General features: G+C 40.9%; 1 pseudogene; it reads left to right on the top strand.

Moving 5' to 3' along the window:
* Window positions 1-419: 419 nt before the first annotated feature.
* Window positions 420-536, top strand: LOC126253816 (5S ribosomal RNA; annotated as a pseudogene).
* The last annotated feature ends 17,191 nt before the right edge of the window (window positions 537-17,727 follow it).

The raw sequence follows: 17,727 nt of genomic DNA, 5'->3' as shown, positions 1-17,727 counted from the left end.
TTGTATGCAGCCTTCACTTCTATTGCCCTTTTTGAACAGGGAGACATTTTACACCTTCTATCACGAGTATGGGATTTCACACATATGTTAGCAAATCTTGATAATAGTTAGGAATCTGAGATATTAGAAGTTTCCTGCTTATTTGACTGAATCTGCATTCATCTCATTTATTGCTACAACTTTCCTATTTTAGCGTGTTTTGTAGCTCATTCATTACTATAATGTCAATATGTTTAAGTAAGTCCCTTTTCCTCGTATGTTTGCAACATAATTCTTGATAAATTCGAATCCATCTGTTCTAATTATATTCACTTCTGAAGTATATTTTTCCGAATGGTTTCTATCATTATCTTGTATGCTAGTATTTGTCTTCCACGGCTTCGCTTTAGATGTTGGAGATGCCTCTAATGTGTTATTCTGCCAACGGCCTTGTCGCAGTGGGTACACCGGTTCCCGTCAAATCACCGAAGCTAAGCATTGTCGTGCTGGGCTGCACTTGGATGGGTGACCATCCGGTAAGCCAAGTGCTGTCGGCAAACGGGGTGCACTCAGCCCTTGTGACGCAAACCGAGGAGCTACTTGACTGAGGAGTAGCGGCTCCGGTCTCGTGAACTGACATACGGCCGGGAGAGCGGTGTGCTGACCACATGTACCTACCTACCCGCATCCAGTGACGCCTGTGGGCTGAACATGACACGGCGGCCGGTCGGTACAGTAGGGCTTTCATGGACTGTTCGGGCAGAGTTTTTAGTTTTTTGTGTATTCTGCAGGAGCACTTCACACGCATTATATTTCTGTTATGTAGATGATTCCAGTTGTTCCATATTCTTAATTTACCTCCTTTTTATGCTCCTTTCTTTTCCCCACGGTTTCTTCTCAGCATTTCCTACTCAGATTCTTACATTGCGCCACTTTTCACCAGTATCATGGCTGGTTGTTACTTCTGGCAGATGAGGATTTAATATATTTTGATATAGTATCCTTGCACTATCATGTTGGAGAAAGTGAATTTTGCATATTTCTTGAGCTTTATTTTTTGTTTTACGCTTTTCTATTCAGCTAATGATACAACTGCAGAAACCAATAGAATCTGAACATATGTCACAGCCTCTATAAATCTGTCCCTCTTGAATTAGGGTTTCCGTTTTTTCGTTTGTGATGATATAATTTACAAGTAAACTATACCTGCTTACGCTACATGCATATATATTTTTTGTAGAGGAAAATATTAGTTAGTTTTAATTTGCTGAATGTTGCGACCTGTAAGAGCTCTTCTCCATTTTTAACCGTATTATCTTCCTCAGAAAAGTCTTTCACTCCCGTTACTGACAGATTTCCAACATCGGCATAAAAAATTTCGAAAAATTAAGATATGGTCACTTTTGTAGCTTTTGTTGATTGTTTCCTTGAATTTGTCATAGAATGCAGCCGTTTGTTGGTTGTTTTGGGGAAGGAGACCAAACAGCGAGGTCATCGGTCTCATCGGATTAGGGAAGGACGGGGAAGGAAGTCGGCCGTGCCCTTTTGAAAGGAACCATCCCGGCGTTTGCCTGGAGCGATTTAGGGAAAGTCAGGATGGCCGGACACGGGATTGAACCGTCGTAGCCGTTTGTTCTTTGCTTCTTTGCATCCCTATATATATATATATATATATATATATATATATATATATATATATATATATATATATATATATATAAGTGGTTCATGGTGTGGGTTCCTGTAGTCATGTCCTAGTTCATGAACCACGGGCAACGTATGAGTGGCCAAGTAAGTGGTCCCGACAGTCGGGATGCCAGTTACTTTGGAATAAGGCTGGGCATCTCGGACATATTCTGAGTCGTGGTCACCTTTGTGCTCATACGGCAAAGACTACCAAATCCACCGGTTAGTCCCTCAGCCGTTAGGGGTAAAACCCAAGGGGACTCGGGGCAAGTAAGGCTAGCAACCTGCTTCCCTGGTACTTTAAATATGATGCAGGCAACAATCAGAGCAAAATGCCTCGGACCTTTGGAGGTGACGGAGTCCCACCTCTAACTGACAAACCAGGGACTCCTAAGATACGACTTGGCAAACAAATGGTAATGAGATGTGGAGCTACTAATATCAATGGGGGCTACTCTGGGAACAAGGTAGAGCTGGCAGAGGCTGCAAGTTAAATGGGACTGGACGTTTTAGCTGTTAGTGACATTCGGGTAAGGGGTGAGAAAGAAGAGGAAGTGGGAGAATACAAGGTCTACCTGTCAGGAGTCAAAGCAGGAATAGCGCAATGGGGTGAAGGGCTTTACATCAGGAAAGAAATGAACCCAGCGTAGTTGCAATAAAGTATGTAAACGAACGACTGATGTGGATAGATTTGACAGTGTCTAGCAAGAAAATTAGGATTGTGTCAGTATGTTCGCATTGTGAAGGGACAGATCAAGATAAGATGGATAGTTTTTATGAGGCACTCAGTGATGTAGTTGTTAGAGTAAAGGACAAGGACAGTGTTCTGCTCATGGGTGATTTTAATGCCAGGATTGGAAATCGAACAGAAGGGTATGAAAAGGTTATGGGTAAATTTGGAGAGGATATGGAGGCCAACAGGAACGGGAAACAACTCTTGGATTTCTGTGCCAGTATGCGCTTAGTAATCACAAACTCCTTTTTTAAACATAAGAACATTCACCGGTATACTTGGAAACGCAGGGGAACCAGATCTGTCATTGACTATATAATAACAGATCAGGAATTCAAGAAGGCTGTATTCAGGGGATTCTTTGATGACACTAATCATTATTTAATCTGCAGTGAAGTTGGGATTGTGAGGCCGAAAGAGCAGCAGGTCAGGTCCATATATAGGAGGATAAGAGTGGAGAAACTTCACGATAAGGAAATCAGGCACAAGTACATAACAGCGATCTCAGAAAGGTGCCAGTTAGTTGAATGTAGTCAATTACAGTCATTGGAAAAGGAATGGACAAGGTACAGGAACACAGTACTAGAAGTGTCTAAAGAATGTCTTGGAACAGTAGTGTGTAAAAGTAGGATGAAGCAAACAGCTTGGTGGAATGACACAGTCAAGGCAGCCTGTAAAAGGAAAAAGAAGGCGTATCAAAAATGGCTACATACTAGAACTCAGGTAGACAGAGAAAGTTATGTTGAAGAAAGAAACAAAGCCAAACATATAATTGCAGTATCCAAGAAGAAATCTTGGGAAGACTTTGGAAACAGGTTGGAGACTATGGGTCAAGCTGCTGGAAAACCATTCTGGAGTGTAATTAGCAGTCTTCGAAAGGGAGGTAAGAAGGAAATGACAAGTATTTTGGACAGGTCAGGAAAACTGCTGGTGAATCCTGTGGATGCCTTGATGGAGGTAATATTTTGAAGAGTTGCTCAATGTAGGTCAAAATACGAACAGTAATGTTTCAGATTTCGAGGTAGAATGGGATAGGAATGATGATGGAAATAGGATCACATTTGAGGAAGTGGAGAAAATGGTCAATAGATTGCAGTGCAATAAAGCAGCTGGGGCGGATGAAATTAAGTCGGAACTCATCAAATACAGTGGAATGTCAGGTCTTAAATGGCTACACAGGATAATTGAAATGGCCTGGGAGTCGGGACAGGTTCCATCAGACTGGACCACAGCAGTAATCACACCAAACTTTAAACATGGAAACAGAAAAGATTGTAACAACTACAGAGGTATCTCTTTAATCAGCGTTGTGGGTAAAATCTTCTCAGGTATTGTTGAAAGGAAAGTGCGAGTATTAGTTGAGGACCAATTGGATGAAAATCAGTGTGGGTTTAGGCCTCTTAGAGGTTGTCAGGACCAGATCTTTAGCTTACGGCAAATAATGGAGAAGTGTTATGAGTGGAACAGGGAATTGTATCTATGCCTTATAGATCTGGAAAAGGCATATGACCGGGTTCCTAGGATGAAGTTATGGTCTGTACTACGAGATTATGGAATAGGAGGCAAACTTTTGCAAGCAATTAAAGGTCTTTACATGGATAGTCAGGGAGCAGTTAGAGTTGACGGTAAATTGAGTTCATGGTTCAGAGTAGTTCCAGGGGTAAGACAAGGTTGCAACCTGTCTCCACTGTTGTTCATATTATTTATGGAGATCATATGTTGAAAACAATAGACTGGCTGGGTGAGATTAAGATATGTGAACACAAAATAAGCAGTCTTGCATATGCGGATGACTTAGTTGTGATGGCAGATTCGATTGAAAGTTTTCAAAGTAATATTTCAGAGCTAGATCAGAAATGTAAGGACTATGGTATGAAGATTAGCATCTCCAAAACGAAAGTAATGTCAGTGGGAAGGAAATATAAACCGGTTGAGTGCCAAATAGGAGGAACAAAGTTAGAACAGGTGGACGGTTTCAAGTACTTAGGATGCATATTCTCACAGGATGGCAACATAGTGAAAGAACTGGAAGCGAGGTGTAGCAAAGCTAATGCAGTGAGCGCTCAGCTACGATCTACTCTCTTCTGCAAGAAGGAAGTCAGTACCAAGACTAAGTTATCTGTGCACCATTTAATCTTTCGACCAACTTTGTTGTATGGGAGCGAAAGCTGGGTGGATTCAGGTTACCTTATCAACAAGGTTGAGGTTACGGATATGAATGTAGCTTGAATGATTGCAGGTACTAGTAGATGGGAACAATGGCAGAAGGGTGTCCACAATGAGGAAATCAAAGAAAAACTGGGAATGAACTCTATAGATGTAGCAGTCAGGGCGAACAGGCTTAGAGGGTGGGGTCATGTTACACGCATGGGAGAATCAAGGTTACCCAAGAGACTCATGGGTTCAGCAGTAGAGGGTAGGAGGGGTCGGGGCAGACCAAGGAGAAGGTACCTGGATTCGGTTAAGAATGATTTTGAAGTAATAGGTTTAACATCAGAAGAGGCACCAATGTTAGCACTGAATAGGGGATCATGGAGGAATGTTATAAGGGGGCTTTGCTCCAGACTGAACGCTGAAAGGCATAATCAGTCTTAAATGATGATGATGATGATGATGATGATATATATAAGATAGACGCCACCCCAGCTTCAAGTTCAACTTTTAAGACATTTGCCTTTCACATGTTCCAGCATGCATTAGCCAGCAGCAACGGCGTACACTTGGGAATAGGATTTCCTGGAAGCGCTGATAAGTAATCGCACAGGCGTCGCTCGGGATTAGCCGAGCGGTCTAAGGCGCTGCAGTCCCGTCATGGGTGTGTGTGTTTGCCCTTAGGATAATTTAGGTTAAGTGGTGTGTAAGGTTAGGGACTGGTGACCTTAGCAGTTAAGTCCCATGAGACTTCACACACATTTGAACATTTTCCAAGTCGCACAGGCATTGCTCAAGTATTTAACATGAATAAGAGCTCTGCAGCCGTACGAGCCTGCAGCATTTCGTGGAACTAAATTAACGCCGAAAAGATGTATCAATAACGTTCACCTTTCATAGGCAAACTGCCCATTGGGGTATGCGATTCGAGACGACATAAGCCAGTGCTGTTTCGAAGCAAAATGTTATATAAAATATGATCATTTCCAACGGAAAACTTCTCTCTTCTTTCGTCGAATTAACTCTTTCGTGAATTCATGATTAAAATCGCTAGTTATACTCGCCAGATAATTTTAAAACAATCTACATTAATCGTTGATGTCAGCAAAAAGCGAATTCTAAAATTACCTTAGTGCAATCTGAAACATAAAATATTTGTAAAGCGTCCGTCTCCGTAGCACGTTTGGCTGCTAAGCGGAGGACCCGGGTTCGATTCCTGGTATTGCGAAGGAATTTTCCTTGGTGGGCAAAAATGATCGGGGTAGACATGGACTGGTGATTCCAAGCTAAGAGCTACGTGGCTGGGAAGTGGCGGCTAATGGTGTGCTAAGTCCATTTCTAATTACGATCCTGAGATAAAGGGAAAATGAGGCGTGGCATGCTGAGATTGGTTGGTTGGATGTTTCGGGGAAGGAGAAAAGACAGCGAGGTCATCGGTCTCATCGGATTAGGGAAGGACGGGGAAGGAAGTCGGCCGTGCCCTTTGAAAGGAACCATCCCGGCATTTGCCTGGAGCGATTTAGGGAAATCACGGAAAACCTAAATCAGGATGGCCGGACGCGGGATTGAACCGTCGTCCTCCCGAATGGCATGCTGAGACATCTCATCGACACATAAAAGCTCGAATGCGGAAATCAAAGATTAAAACAATGCTGATTTGCTATTTGGCAGTAGTGGATCGTAGATAAAGAACTTGTTCCTCCAGGACAAACTGTAACCCAGTGCTTTACAAAGATTTCCTTGAAAGGCTCAGGAAAAGGTTGGACCGAGAGAGACCGGACACTGCAGACAAGTGGATGCTGCATCGCGTCAATGCTCCATGTGACACGGCCACTTTCATCACAGAATTTTGACCTCAAAAGGCATTCCGGTGTTCCACAGCACCTGATTTGAGTTCTTGTAACATTTTTCTTTTCCAGAAATTGAAAAAGTCTTAAAAGAACGTCATGTTGTGACTCTGCAGAACGCGCAAAAGAATGCGACCGACATGTTAAAGGCCCTACCAGTTGAAGCCTTTCATTGCTGCTACCAAGACTAGGAACAACGAGTCCCGTGACGCATAGTTGCCGAAGAAACTGCTTTGGAGTATATGATATTGTTATTTGAAAAAAAAAGAAAGAATGAGGTCTTTGGTAGATAAGAAGTCAGTCTCACTGCTTTTCTCAAACACCTCGTATATGCTGGTCATCTTCTACTTATTTAGCTATCTGGCTGCCATGGTACGAGAATGTATCACAGCCATTCAGGTGAATAGCAACCACGCTACTGGAATATTAGACGGTATCTTGTCGTGAGCAACACAGAGACCGTTGTCATTTCACCGTTCTGAGGCCCAGCATATCCCAGTTGTAATGGGAATTACATTTCCTACTATACGGTGCCCACCGTGTTCCACAATCTGAGAAATTACGATGGGAGTTTATTGGTCACAAACATCTGCGAACGAAAGACAACAGATGGTGACAAAGACGTTAAATTAAATCCAGGTTACGCTTCTCGTTTGCATCTACTCTGTACAATGCAATTGAATGTCCATTTCTTTGACACTCGATAAGTATCTTCCATTGCGACTCAGAAGTTTGAAATTCGGCTAAAAGGTATCTACAACCTTACTTTACAATAGTAAAAATGCGTGGCACTCAGCAGCGTCTTCCTCGGGCTCTGAGACGCTTCAAACAGCAAAGAGTCGACACATGTGAGAAAAAAGGCCAGAGCTCGGAAGTTCACGTGAGTTGTTAGGGCGGTTAAGGATGTCACATTGGCACCACTTTCCACCAAAATTCTGCCCAACGCCACCGTGGTGTAAGCGCATCGTAGGGCTGCAACCCCACCGAACGTGATCTGACTTATTTGGAGTGTAACACTAAAGCAATTTTGGTCTGGTGTACTGCGTGGAATCACTAGGGACCGTTCAAAATCATTCGACGAAATTTTAATGCGACCCGAAGCAGTAAAACGTCTTTATGCCTTTTCATCCCTCCTGTGGCGTGATCGTGGGGGTTACAACATCTAAGTGTGCCTGAATAAAACGGTAACGGGCCCCTCTATGGCGCCCAGTTTGGCAGCACCCTCAGAGTCACCCACTCAACTTTGCTGAGTACTTTAAAAATGTAGCTTCTACACGAATGCTCCACTGATGCTCTAGCTACTGAAGGCAGGCAACCCATTCGACACCCCTTGGATTCCACGTGCACTGAAACATTTGTTTGAAGCGTCTCCGAGATCGAGGGTGACGTTGCAGTGTGCCACGCCTTTCACCGTTACAGAGGATGGCTGTAGGCAGCTTTGAGCCAAATTTCATACTTCTCAGTCGCAATGGGAGATAGTTGTCGGGATTAAAAAATGTGACTCTTTAATTGCGTTGCGCAGTGTATTATGCAAATGTATAAATCTTTTACAAAACGTATTGTAGTATTCAGGGCCAGTTAGAGAAAATGTTGACGCATAGGCATCATCTCTTATGGTGGCCCAGCTTCCACTTTCCCCTCAGACTCTTGATGATGCAACAGAGATTTTCTCATGCTGCTTAGTGAGATCGAGCCTGACGCCCAAGTACAATGCGTTCAGAAATACAAGTGCTTGTAAAATCCTTATAGTATGGAGAGCTGGTTAGTCATGAGGCAGATAGTCGAGAGTTTACTGTGTTGATCAGTTATAACTTCTTTATATATGAAGATAGTAACTGCTCTCTAAAGAACAGAAACCAGTGATGACCGTGCAGCTTCTCTAGAATAAATGATAATTAATTGAAACCATCATCTGCCGACAGGTGTTGTTGATATACCTCGATGGGGACAGCTGAAAATGTGTGCCCCGACCAGCACTTGAACTCGGGATCTCCTGCTCACATGGCAGACGCTCTATCCATCTGAGCCACCGAGGACACATGCTATTCATCTGTGTCCTCGGTGGTTCAGATGGATAGAGCGTCTGCCATGTAAGCAGGAGATCACGGGTTCGAGTCCCGGTCGGGGCAAGCATTTTCAGCTGCCCCATCGAGGTATATCAACAACACCTGTCGGCAGATGAGGATTTCAATTAACTATCATTTATAACTTCTTTGATTGCAAAGCTAGCTTCTGATTGTAACAACGAAAGATTACACTAATCAACTTTTATTTGTCAATATAAAATTCGTAATGATTTACAAATAAGGAACTAAGTTTTGGCAACAAGTAAGCACACGAAGCTATTGCCCGCACCAGAAGTTGTTCAACTCTTGAAGAGAGAATTGCAGACCATCATCTAAGTTCGTAGTATTTCTATTTTGGGAATCTTTACATGATTTTCAGCTGCATATAGAAAACTATGTAAAAAGAAGCTTTCATGCCCTTAGCTTGTTTTTCATTTTCTTCCTTTTGATTTTCTGGAGTAAGAATATGCGCGAGAATGTTTATTTTACTCAGACATTTTCGTCAGTTCTTCAACGTTGTGAAGGCAGTAAAAATACATAACTTCCAAAAGTGCCGGACAAGTGGAAACAGAACAAGAATCAGTATAAATACTGCTGTTTGGAACCAAGTTTTGCTACCATATCATTTGTATGTCACTGTCGTCTACCATATACAGTGCGGAAGGAGATTAGGGAGTAGCGCTGCCAATATTTTCGGGTTTGTCCTAATTTTGAGAGCGTGTGGTGGCGTCCTGGGAAGGGGGGGGGGCTATACAACCATCCGGGGTAAACCTGAACCTTTTTCTGTGCCTATAGAAATTCGATTGATTGCAAATTAATAGATTTTAATGAATCTTAATTTATATTCACCACATGAGGACTAGTCTGTAGGTAGTTTCGTTCGTTTTAAATTAAAAATCCACCGTCAAGCACGCCTAGACGCTCTCTTGTAAACAAATTTTACATACTTCTTTGTTGAGAACAATGAGAAGCCGCTGACAATCGACGATAGCATGCTCCGCGCCGCCGCCCCACACGCGCTTGCAAACCAATCTTGAAATTATACAATTCTCTCCACACTTCCCTACCGTGTACATAATATTTCAATACTGCAGTACAACGGCTTACATAAGTTCGTATCATTTATATTCGTTAAGATTTTTTTAACTCGTCGTGGTTTTATTTGTGTCGTAGTTGCTAGTCCGCACGAGGGGCTCGCACCCTGCGGCATTGTCAGCACTGATAGGCAAACGAGGGAAAATTGTCCCTCTCATGTCCCCGCTCCCCGTCAGTACACTGTGGTTATCGGCCAACCTATCGTCGACAGGTTGTATATGTCGGGAAAATAATACGGTTTGACCCATAAGTCCCGGATTTTTGAAGTCTTTGTTCGGGATCGGGAATTTAAGTGATGGCAAGCCTAGGAGGGAGGTGCCGCAGCCGGCTAGGGAGCGTGAGTTTGAGTCCGTAAGCGGTGAACTCCTCATAACTGAGCACTGGCGAAGCGCTCGGTAGTTCGCCATGGAGACCAATTTATTAATCAAAATGTCCTGAGGTCATATTAACTGATTATATGAACTTCAGTTATGTCACAAACATCACATCCCTGTCCGTAGCTGAAGGGTAGCCGTTAAAGCTGTTCGCGTGGTTGACCCAGTTTCCGTTACTAATTACAACATTACTTTAGACTGACAGTTTCGTCATTGAAATAGCATCAGACCAAATTTTTTGCTCTGCAGAAAATTACTAAAGCTAAACTGGAGCTTCTTACCAATGTTGCACAACTCTAGTTTGTCGAAGGAGGCATTAGAGGCGGCATTATCCGTTGTTTCCAGAGACATCCCGCTGCCAGCAACAGTTTCATGGCCAAATGTTATGACAAAACTGACGAATATTTCACCATTTATCTTGGTGTGAATAGCCCATACAGCTGGGCGATATTGCAATATCTTCTAATGTCCAATTTCAGACGGCTTTCTTCAGAACGTACCAGATGATGCCTACAAAGGGTACATTTTAGAGGTGGATCTTGATTGTCCCAAGAATTTTTACATTTTTTTCGTATTTGTCTTTATATCTGGAAAAATGTCGCCTCCATCCGCTAGTAAGAAATCAAAGGAACTCTTTTGCTACCATCCAATAGTAAGAAACCAAAGAAATTATTTTCGTCTTTATTCGCTAATAAAAGTAAAGATCCATCTTTTATCATTCAGGCAAGTGCAAGCAATGAGTCTGAGAAGTACTTCACACTGCTGAATAATGGCATGTTTTGGAAAAACCGTGCAAAATGTACAACAGATGCAGGATATAAGAATAGCGGCATCGTGGAAAGTATATTGGGGGGTGATACAATAGTTACCGAACGAAATTTTCGAAGGGGTGTAATTTTTAACGAAAATTTAGTCATCATTGAGCTGAGCATACTTGATGTAGCCATTTTGGTTGTTTCAAAAACACTTTTTATCGACTTTCGCTATGGATACATGTTCAACAAGTTTCCATCAAATCATGAAAAACTATGCTACTCAGACACTGTTAGCTTAATCTGTCGCATTAAAACACTAAATACCCCTCAGGACATCAGGAGTATTGTGCACACATGATTCGATACCCAAGAATCCCCTGCAAATAACAGATATGAAAAACAAACTTAATGATAAACCTATTACAGAATTTTTAGGTGTAACAGCAAAAATGTATGTACTCGAGTCAGAGTCTGGACGCCTAATGCAAACAGCAAAACGTATAAAACAATCTTCTGTTAATAGGTCAACCATTAACAGTCGCAGACAGTGTGTACTGGATTGGGAAGTTAACACTAGTGGGTTATTTTTTGTTCAGTTAAAGCAACACGTTGTTTCTACTGTTAAATAACTCGCACTAAGTTTATATGCACGGGGTGACAGATATTTGATACTTATAGATAATGTAAATACATTGGCTTGGCATGAAAAAATATGAAGATTGAATTAATTGTAAGTACCCGTGAAAATGGAAATAATGTAAATACCCGAAAATATAGATTGTAACTGTAATTGTAGATTTAACACGTTTCTTGTAGTGGACATTTTCGCAGCAGCAGTATATAAATTGCAGTTGTTTTTAAGAAAATGCCTTTTTTGCAAGGTGCACATCGAAATTTTTATTTATGCACCCCAGACGCGTTTCACCTTTTTTACAAGGCATCTTCAGTGGTGTCCTGAAATATTTCATGACTTGTCCATTTTTACACGTAGGTTATGGTTTCACATCTAGGTTATATAAAGAGGCGTTTTGCCTTTTTTACAAGGCATCTTAAGTGGGTGTCCTGAAATATTACATGATTTGTCCATTTTCACACATAGGTTATGGTTTCACATCTAGGTTGTATATAATGGTTTCACATCTAGGTTATATATAACCTAGTTGTGAAACCATAGCCTATGTGTAAAAATGGACAAATCATGTAATATTTCAGGACACCCACTGAAGATGCCTTGTAAAAAAGGCGAAACGCGTCTGGGTGCATAAATAAAAATAAAAATTTCGATGAGCAGCATGGAAAAAAGGTTTTTTCTTGGAAACAACTGCAATTTGCGGATTGTAATTTGACGTCATTGCCTTTTTTGTAACTTATGTGAATTTGAAAACTCCTTTCTGATTAAACTATTGTTCTCTTTATCTTCATGTGTACTTTCTGATGGAAATTTAGTGATCCATAGTAATTGTTCCGATAGCGAATCTGTGAAAACATTGTGTGTAAAGACACTGAATGTAAAAACACTGTATCTACAACACTGAATGTAAATATATTGTAAACATTGTAAGAAAATATTTTTTATAACAAATTTTATGTCTACAGCAATTTTTGTGTGAGTTAATTTTCCTTCCTATTCCCTCTACACTGTATTGTTTGGACAGGCACCGTCTTTCTTTTAGCAACCGGCTGAACAGTGTATCAGACAGCTGACGTGTGAGGAGATATCTTTTACACTGGCCTCTCTGTGTCTGAGAGCAAGTGGCTGCACTGACGTCCGTAACATGTGTGTGTGTGTGTGTGTGTGTGTGTGTGTGTGTGTGTGTGTATGGTACTAACGACAAAATCGAATATTTATACTTTCTTTTGAACATGAGACAAAAAATTCAGGTCTGTATTATTTTTGAACATAAAGCAAAATTCAGGTACGTGTGTTTGTGGTTGTTTTGCTAACGATAAAGCTCGACTATTCATACTTTTTCTGAACATGGCGTAAAAAATTGAGTCAGTACACATTCCCACAGTGCAGTGAGTGTCTGCTACCGGGTAGAGACGTCAGCTACACAGTTGACTGCACTATTTTAATATAATGCTAATTACATGCAGAGGAATGTATATGTAAATAATTTTATTTAATGTCTTTGAGATTCAAGTGAAGGTTACTGAAATAATGCATATATTTGATCTCGACACCAGTTCATTTGAAGGATACGTAATTATTTACTGCATATATTTGGACGCGATGACAGAAGCTTGCATCTACATTCTGCCTGGAAGCCTAATATTTTTATTTCACTGTGATTGGCCGGAGAGGGGGGGAGGGGGTGCAAAGCAGAACTGAGCTGGTTACAACAACGTATATTTTTGAATTTCGTGCCAATTTTTAAATTTTCCACGCCCATCTTTTATTTTTTTTTTTAATTTCCTGCGAACTGGCATCGTTTTTTTTTCTTTTTAATTTTCCGCCATTCGTTATCTTCATGACGTCTTGCGTTCAAGATTATTGTCCCTGCATGTTGACAACCCACAGTAAAACAGGTCGTTTAAGTGTAAAAGCACCTAGAATACCTATTGATACCCTACTGTTGACGAACGTTGGATTTTACATTGGACTTGAACTGGATGCCGTTGACTTTCACAGGTCGCTGTTCAAGACGACCTTGGTATGGTTAGGTTGTTAGGCTGTTGGCCTCCACTTCATCTCTAACAGTGCTTGTTTTACTACCCCAGGAAATTGCTTTTCTGTACAGAGGCGACAATGTGATCAAAGGAGATAGCAATTACGCTAAGTTTACAAGTTTATAACTTGTATCAATACTCTATCGGTTACCGAACCGTTCGTAACTGTCGTATTCACAACAAAATCTTTTCTGCTACTAACGCTATGCCCCTCGTTTCCTGAATCCAATAATGTTTTGTGTTTTTCTTTGTATGAATGTTCTGACTGGTTTGATGTAGCCTGGCCTGACTTTCTCTCCTGTGCACATCTTTTCATCTCCAAGTAGCTCGTACACCTGACGTCCTTAATTATTTGTTAGGTACATTCCAATCTCTCTGTTACGTTCCAATTTTGCCCTATACAACTCCATCTAGTACTATAGAACCCTGGTGTCTTTACACCTCTCCTGTTACCTTCTCCATTCTTATAGTTAATGTTTGCCAAATATTCCTTTCCTTTGCGATTCTGTGGAGAACCACTTGATTTCTTACTTTACTGTCATAAGTAACACCGCATCACACCCGCCTCAGTTCCCTTCTTTTCCTGTTTTCCGACAATCCACGACCTACTGCCAATACATCCCCAGAAATTTCTTTTTCTAGGCCTATGTTAGATACCAGGAGACTACTTCTCCTTCTGCTAGTATGCTTCTTATACCTCCTTGCTTTGTCCGTCATACGTTATCTTGCCTCTGAAGTAGTAGGATTTCTTCATCTCGTCTTACTACTTAGTCTCCAATTTGATGCTTAGTTAGTCACCGATCTCAGTATTTTTGTTTTTGGTTTACTTTGAATACAGATTATTTGCACGGTAAACTATTGATTTCATTCAACAACTCTTGAAATTCTTCTTCACTTTCACAAAGGACAGCAGTGGCACATCGTCGAATCTTATCATTGATATCCTTTTACGCTCATTTTTAAACTCACATTTGAATCTTCCCTTTATTTCATTCATTGCTCCCTTGAGGTAGAGGTTTTACAGTATGAGGGAAAGACTGCAACTCCAAGCTGCGCCTTTTTGCATCCGACCACTTCTGTCTTGATTTTCCATTCTTATTGCTTCCTCTTGGTTCTTGTAACTATTACAAGCACATTATCCATCTTTCCCTATAGCTTACGGGTATTTTTCTGTGATTTTGAAACATCTTGCATCATTTTCTAGGGCTGAACCTTTTATTCTAGAACGAGAAATCCATCGAAGTATCTTCATTTATCTTGCTTCTGATTTCAAGTGCAGCTCCTGAACTGCCCCTCTGATCTTTTACATTTCTTAAACCGAAAATTACTTTCAGCTACCAGAGCTTCAATTTTCTTTTTTATTCTTCCATTCATTATTCTGGACAGCAACTTCGAAGTGTGAGCGATCAAGCTAATTGTGCAATAATTCACGCTTTTATCTGCTTGTCCTATATTTGGCATTGCCTCTATTGAAATACGATAGTTTCTAGTCTCATACGTTCTTCACGCTACCCTGAATCATCGTTTGGTTATTACTTCTACCAATGATTTTAGAAATACTGCGAGAATGCTAGGTACCCCTTCTGCCCTGTTTGATCCAAGTCCTCCAAAATCGTACAAAACCTTAAAACTAGAACTGAATCCCCTATGTCTATCAAATCGACAACCATTTCTTCTTCTGTTACGTCAGCAGACAGGTCCTCCCCTCGCATAGGCCTAGTGTATTCTATCCAGTTACTTGTTCTATCCTGTGCCTTTAACAGCGGAATCCATTTTGCTTTCTTAAGTTGACAGGACTGCTTTTAAATTGTCCGAAAGTTGTTTTGACGTATCTGTGTCTGCATATGTCGACAATTTTCTTCTCCATTCCTTCACACATTGGCTAATGGCCTTGCTGCAGTGGTGATACCTGTTCCCGTCAGATTAGCGAAGTTAAGCGCTGTCGGGCTTGGCTAGCACTTGGGTGGGAAACCACCCTGGTCTGCCGAGCGCTGTTGGTAAGCAGGTTGCACTCATCTCTTGTGAGGCCAATTAAGGAACTGCTTGGGAACTCACGGCTACGATCAAGGAAACGGACAACGGCTGGGAGAGAGATGTAGTGATCGCATGCATATCCGCATCCAGCGACATCTATCGGCTGAGGATGACATGGCGGTCGGTTGGTACCGTTGACCCTTCCGAGCCCTGTACGGACGCAGTTTTTATTTCTTCAGTTTTTTTCTCTAGTCATTTCGCTCATCAACTTAATTACCTTTTGTAACATTTGTCTATACTCTCAGAGATCATCATTTCTCATTACTTCAGTATTCCATTTATTTCTAAATTGAACCTTCCGTACGATTCAGTTAACTAAATTGTAATAAGAGTCTCTATCTTCTCCTGAGTATGCCTTACAATTCAATGTCTGATATCGAAATCTATATATATATATATATATATATATATATATATATATATATATATATATATATATATATATATATTCGTATGGCTTGAAGATACAGTGTGTTGTTACAAAATACAATGTACAATTATTTGCATATTTGCAAACATATACAGCTTTAGACCTCGATCTATGAGTAACATCAGTATTATTACAGATCTATGTCCAGTATCCTTAACCACTCCACAGCTTCCTCACTGGCCTGATGGATCTACCTCCATTGAACCACTGAATCTTCGAAGTGGGCAGTCCATAACGATGTGGCTGATGGTCTGAGGCACGTCAGCACAGTCGCAGAAAGGGATATTAGCAATCTTCCACTTGCGCTTCCAAAACTGGCATCTGCCATGTTGGGTTCTTATCCGGTTAAGTGATGTCCAGATTTTTCCTGGGTTGGTTGACACCAGGGGGTTGCTTGGTTGGGTCCGAGATCAGTCCAGATCTGTCTGGGTTTGAAGACAGTCAGTCGCTGAGCAAGGCTTCACTTACTGTAAACTGGTCTTGGGTCGAAATCTGTGTTCCACGATGATGTAACGCAGCTAGTATGTCCCTGTGTTTTCTGCACTTTCCCGTGTAAAAGTTATTATCTTGTGATTTTTGAACTGTGTATTTGCTATTAGCAACTGAAATTATTTGCAGAAATCACCGAGTGTTTCTCCTCGGTCTTTTCTATTACAGATTCTTAATTTTTCCGTAATTCTGCCATCTTTTCCTGTCTCTGTTACAGCGTTCTTTCATTACACTTTCGACTCCTATACTAAATTACCCGCTCAGTTAACTCATAAACTCTCTTTTTATCTCCATTTCTGATGTTGGCATGTTGAGACTGGTTTCGTTTCGATTCTGATGAAAACAGTATACTTTTCGCAATAAGTCACTCTTCGTCCTGCCTTCCTACTCGTAACTAAGCGTACTGTCTTAAATTTGCTGAGGTGATGCTGCTGATGTTGCCGTATTATCGAGCAAATTCGTCGCTGCCACATTCAGAACTCTAACAGTCGACGATTCGCTCGTATATCCTTACACATTTCCTAATTTTACTTTTTTCTTCTGGTCCCTTTCCTCTTGAATGTTCCATTCCGAAGATCAGAATGGGGAACTAACCCGGAATCTGTTACCAATGGAGAGATCGTCATGACACTTTCAACTACAGGCCTCATTTCCTAAGAATACACATTGCTCTTGGCTGTTCTGGTTTGCAGTTCACAGAAAGTTTTGATACGGCTCCCCACGATAGTCTGTTCTGTGCAAGCATCTTCATCTCTAGATAATTACTGCAACGTACGTCCAGTTGAATCTGCTTGCTGTATTCATCCCTTGGTGTCCCTCTACAATTTTTGCTCCCTTCACTTTTCCGTATCCTTGATGTGTCAGGATGTGTCCTATCAACTGATCCCTTCGTTTAGTCAAGCTGTGCCATAAATATAATAATTCTCGAATTCGATCTAATACCTACTCGTTAGTTACTCAATCTACTCATCTAATCCTCACCATTTACATTTCAAAAGCTTTTATTTTCTTTTCTGAGCTGTTTGTAGTCCATGTTGCACTCCCGTACACGGCTACACTCTAGACAAATACTCGTACCTTCAGGAAAGAATTGTGAACATCTAAATTTATATTCGGTATTAACAAATTTAACTTTTTCAGAAATGCTTTGGTCGCTATAGCCACTCTGCATTTCAAAATAATCTCTACTCCGACCATCATTTTGCTGCCCAAATAATGAAACATTTTTGCTACTTTTAATATCTTATTTCATAATATGATTCCCTCAGAATAGCCTGATTTAAGTCGAGGACATTCCATTATCTTTGTTTTATTTTTGTTGTTGTTGATATTATAACATATTTTCAAGGCAATATCCTTCTCGGTGAACTGCTCTAACAAGTTCTTCGTTGTCTATGACAGAATAACAACCTCTAAGT

Source organism: Schistocerca nitens, chromosome 4 (genome assembly GCF_023898315.1).
Source record: "Schistocerca nitens isolate TAMUIC-IGC-003100 chromosome 4, iqSchNite1.1, whole genome shotgun sequence".
Lineage (NCBI taxonomy): Eukaryota > Metazoa > Arthropoda > Insecta > Orthoptera > Acrididae > Schistocerca > Schistocerca nitens.
The sequence above is the reverse complement of the archived record's forward strand: the minus strand, read 5'-3'. Positions and strand labels throughout refer to the sequence as shown.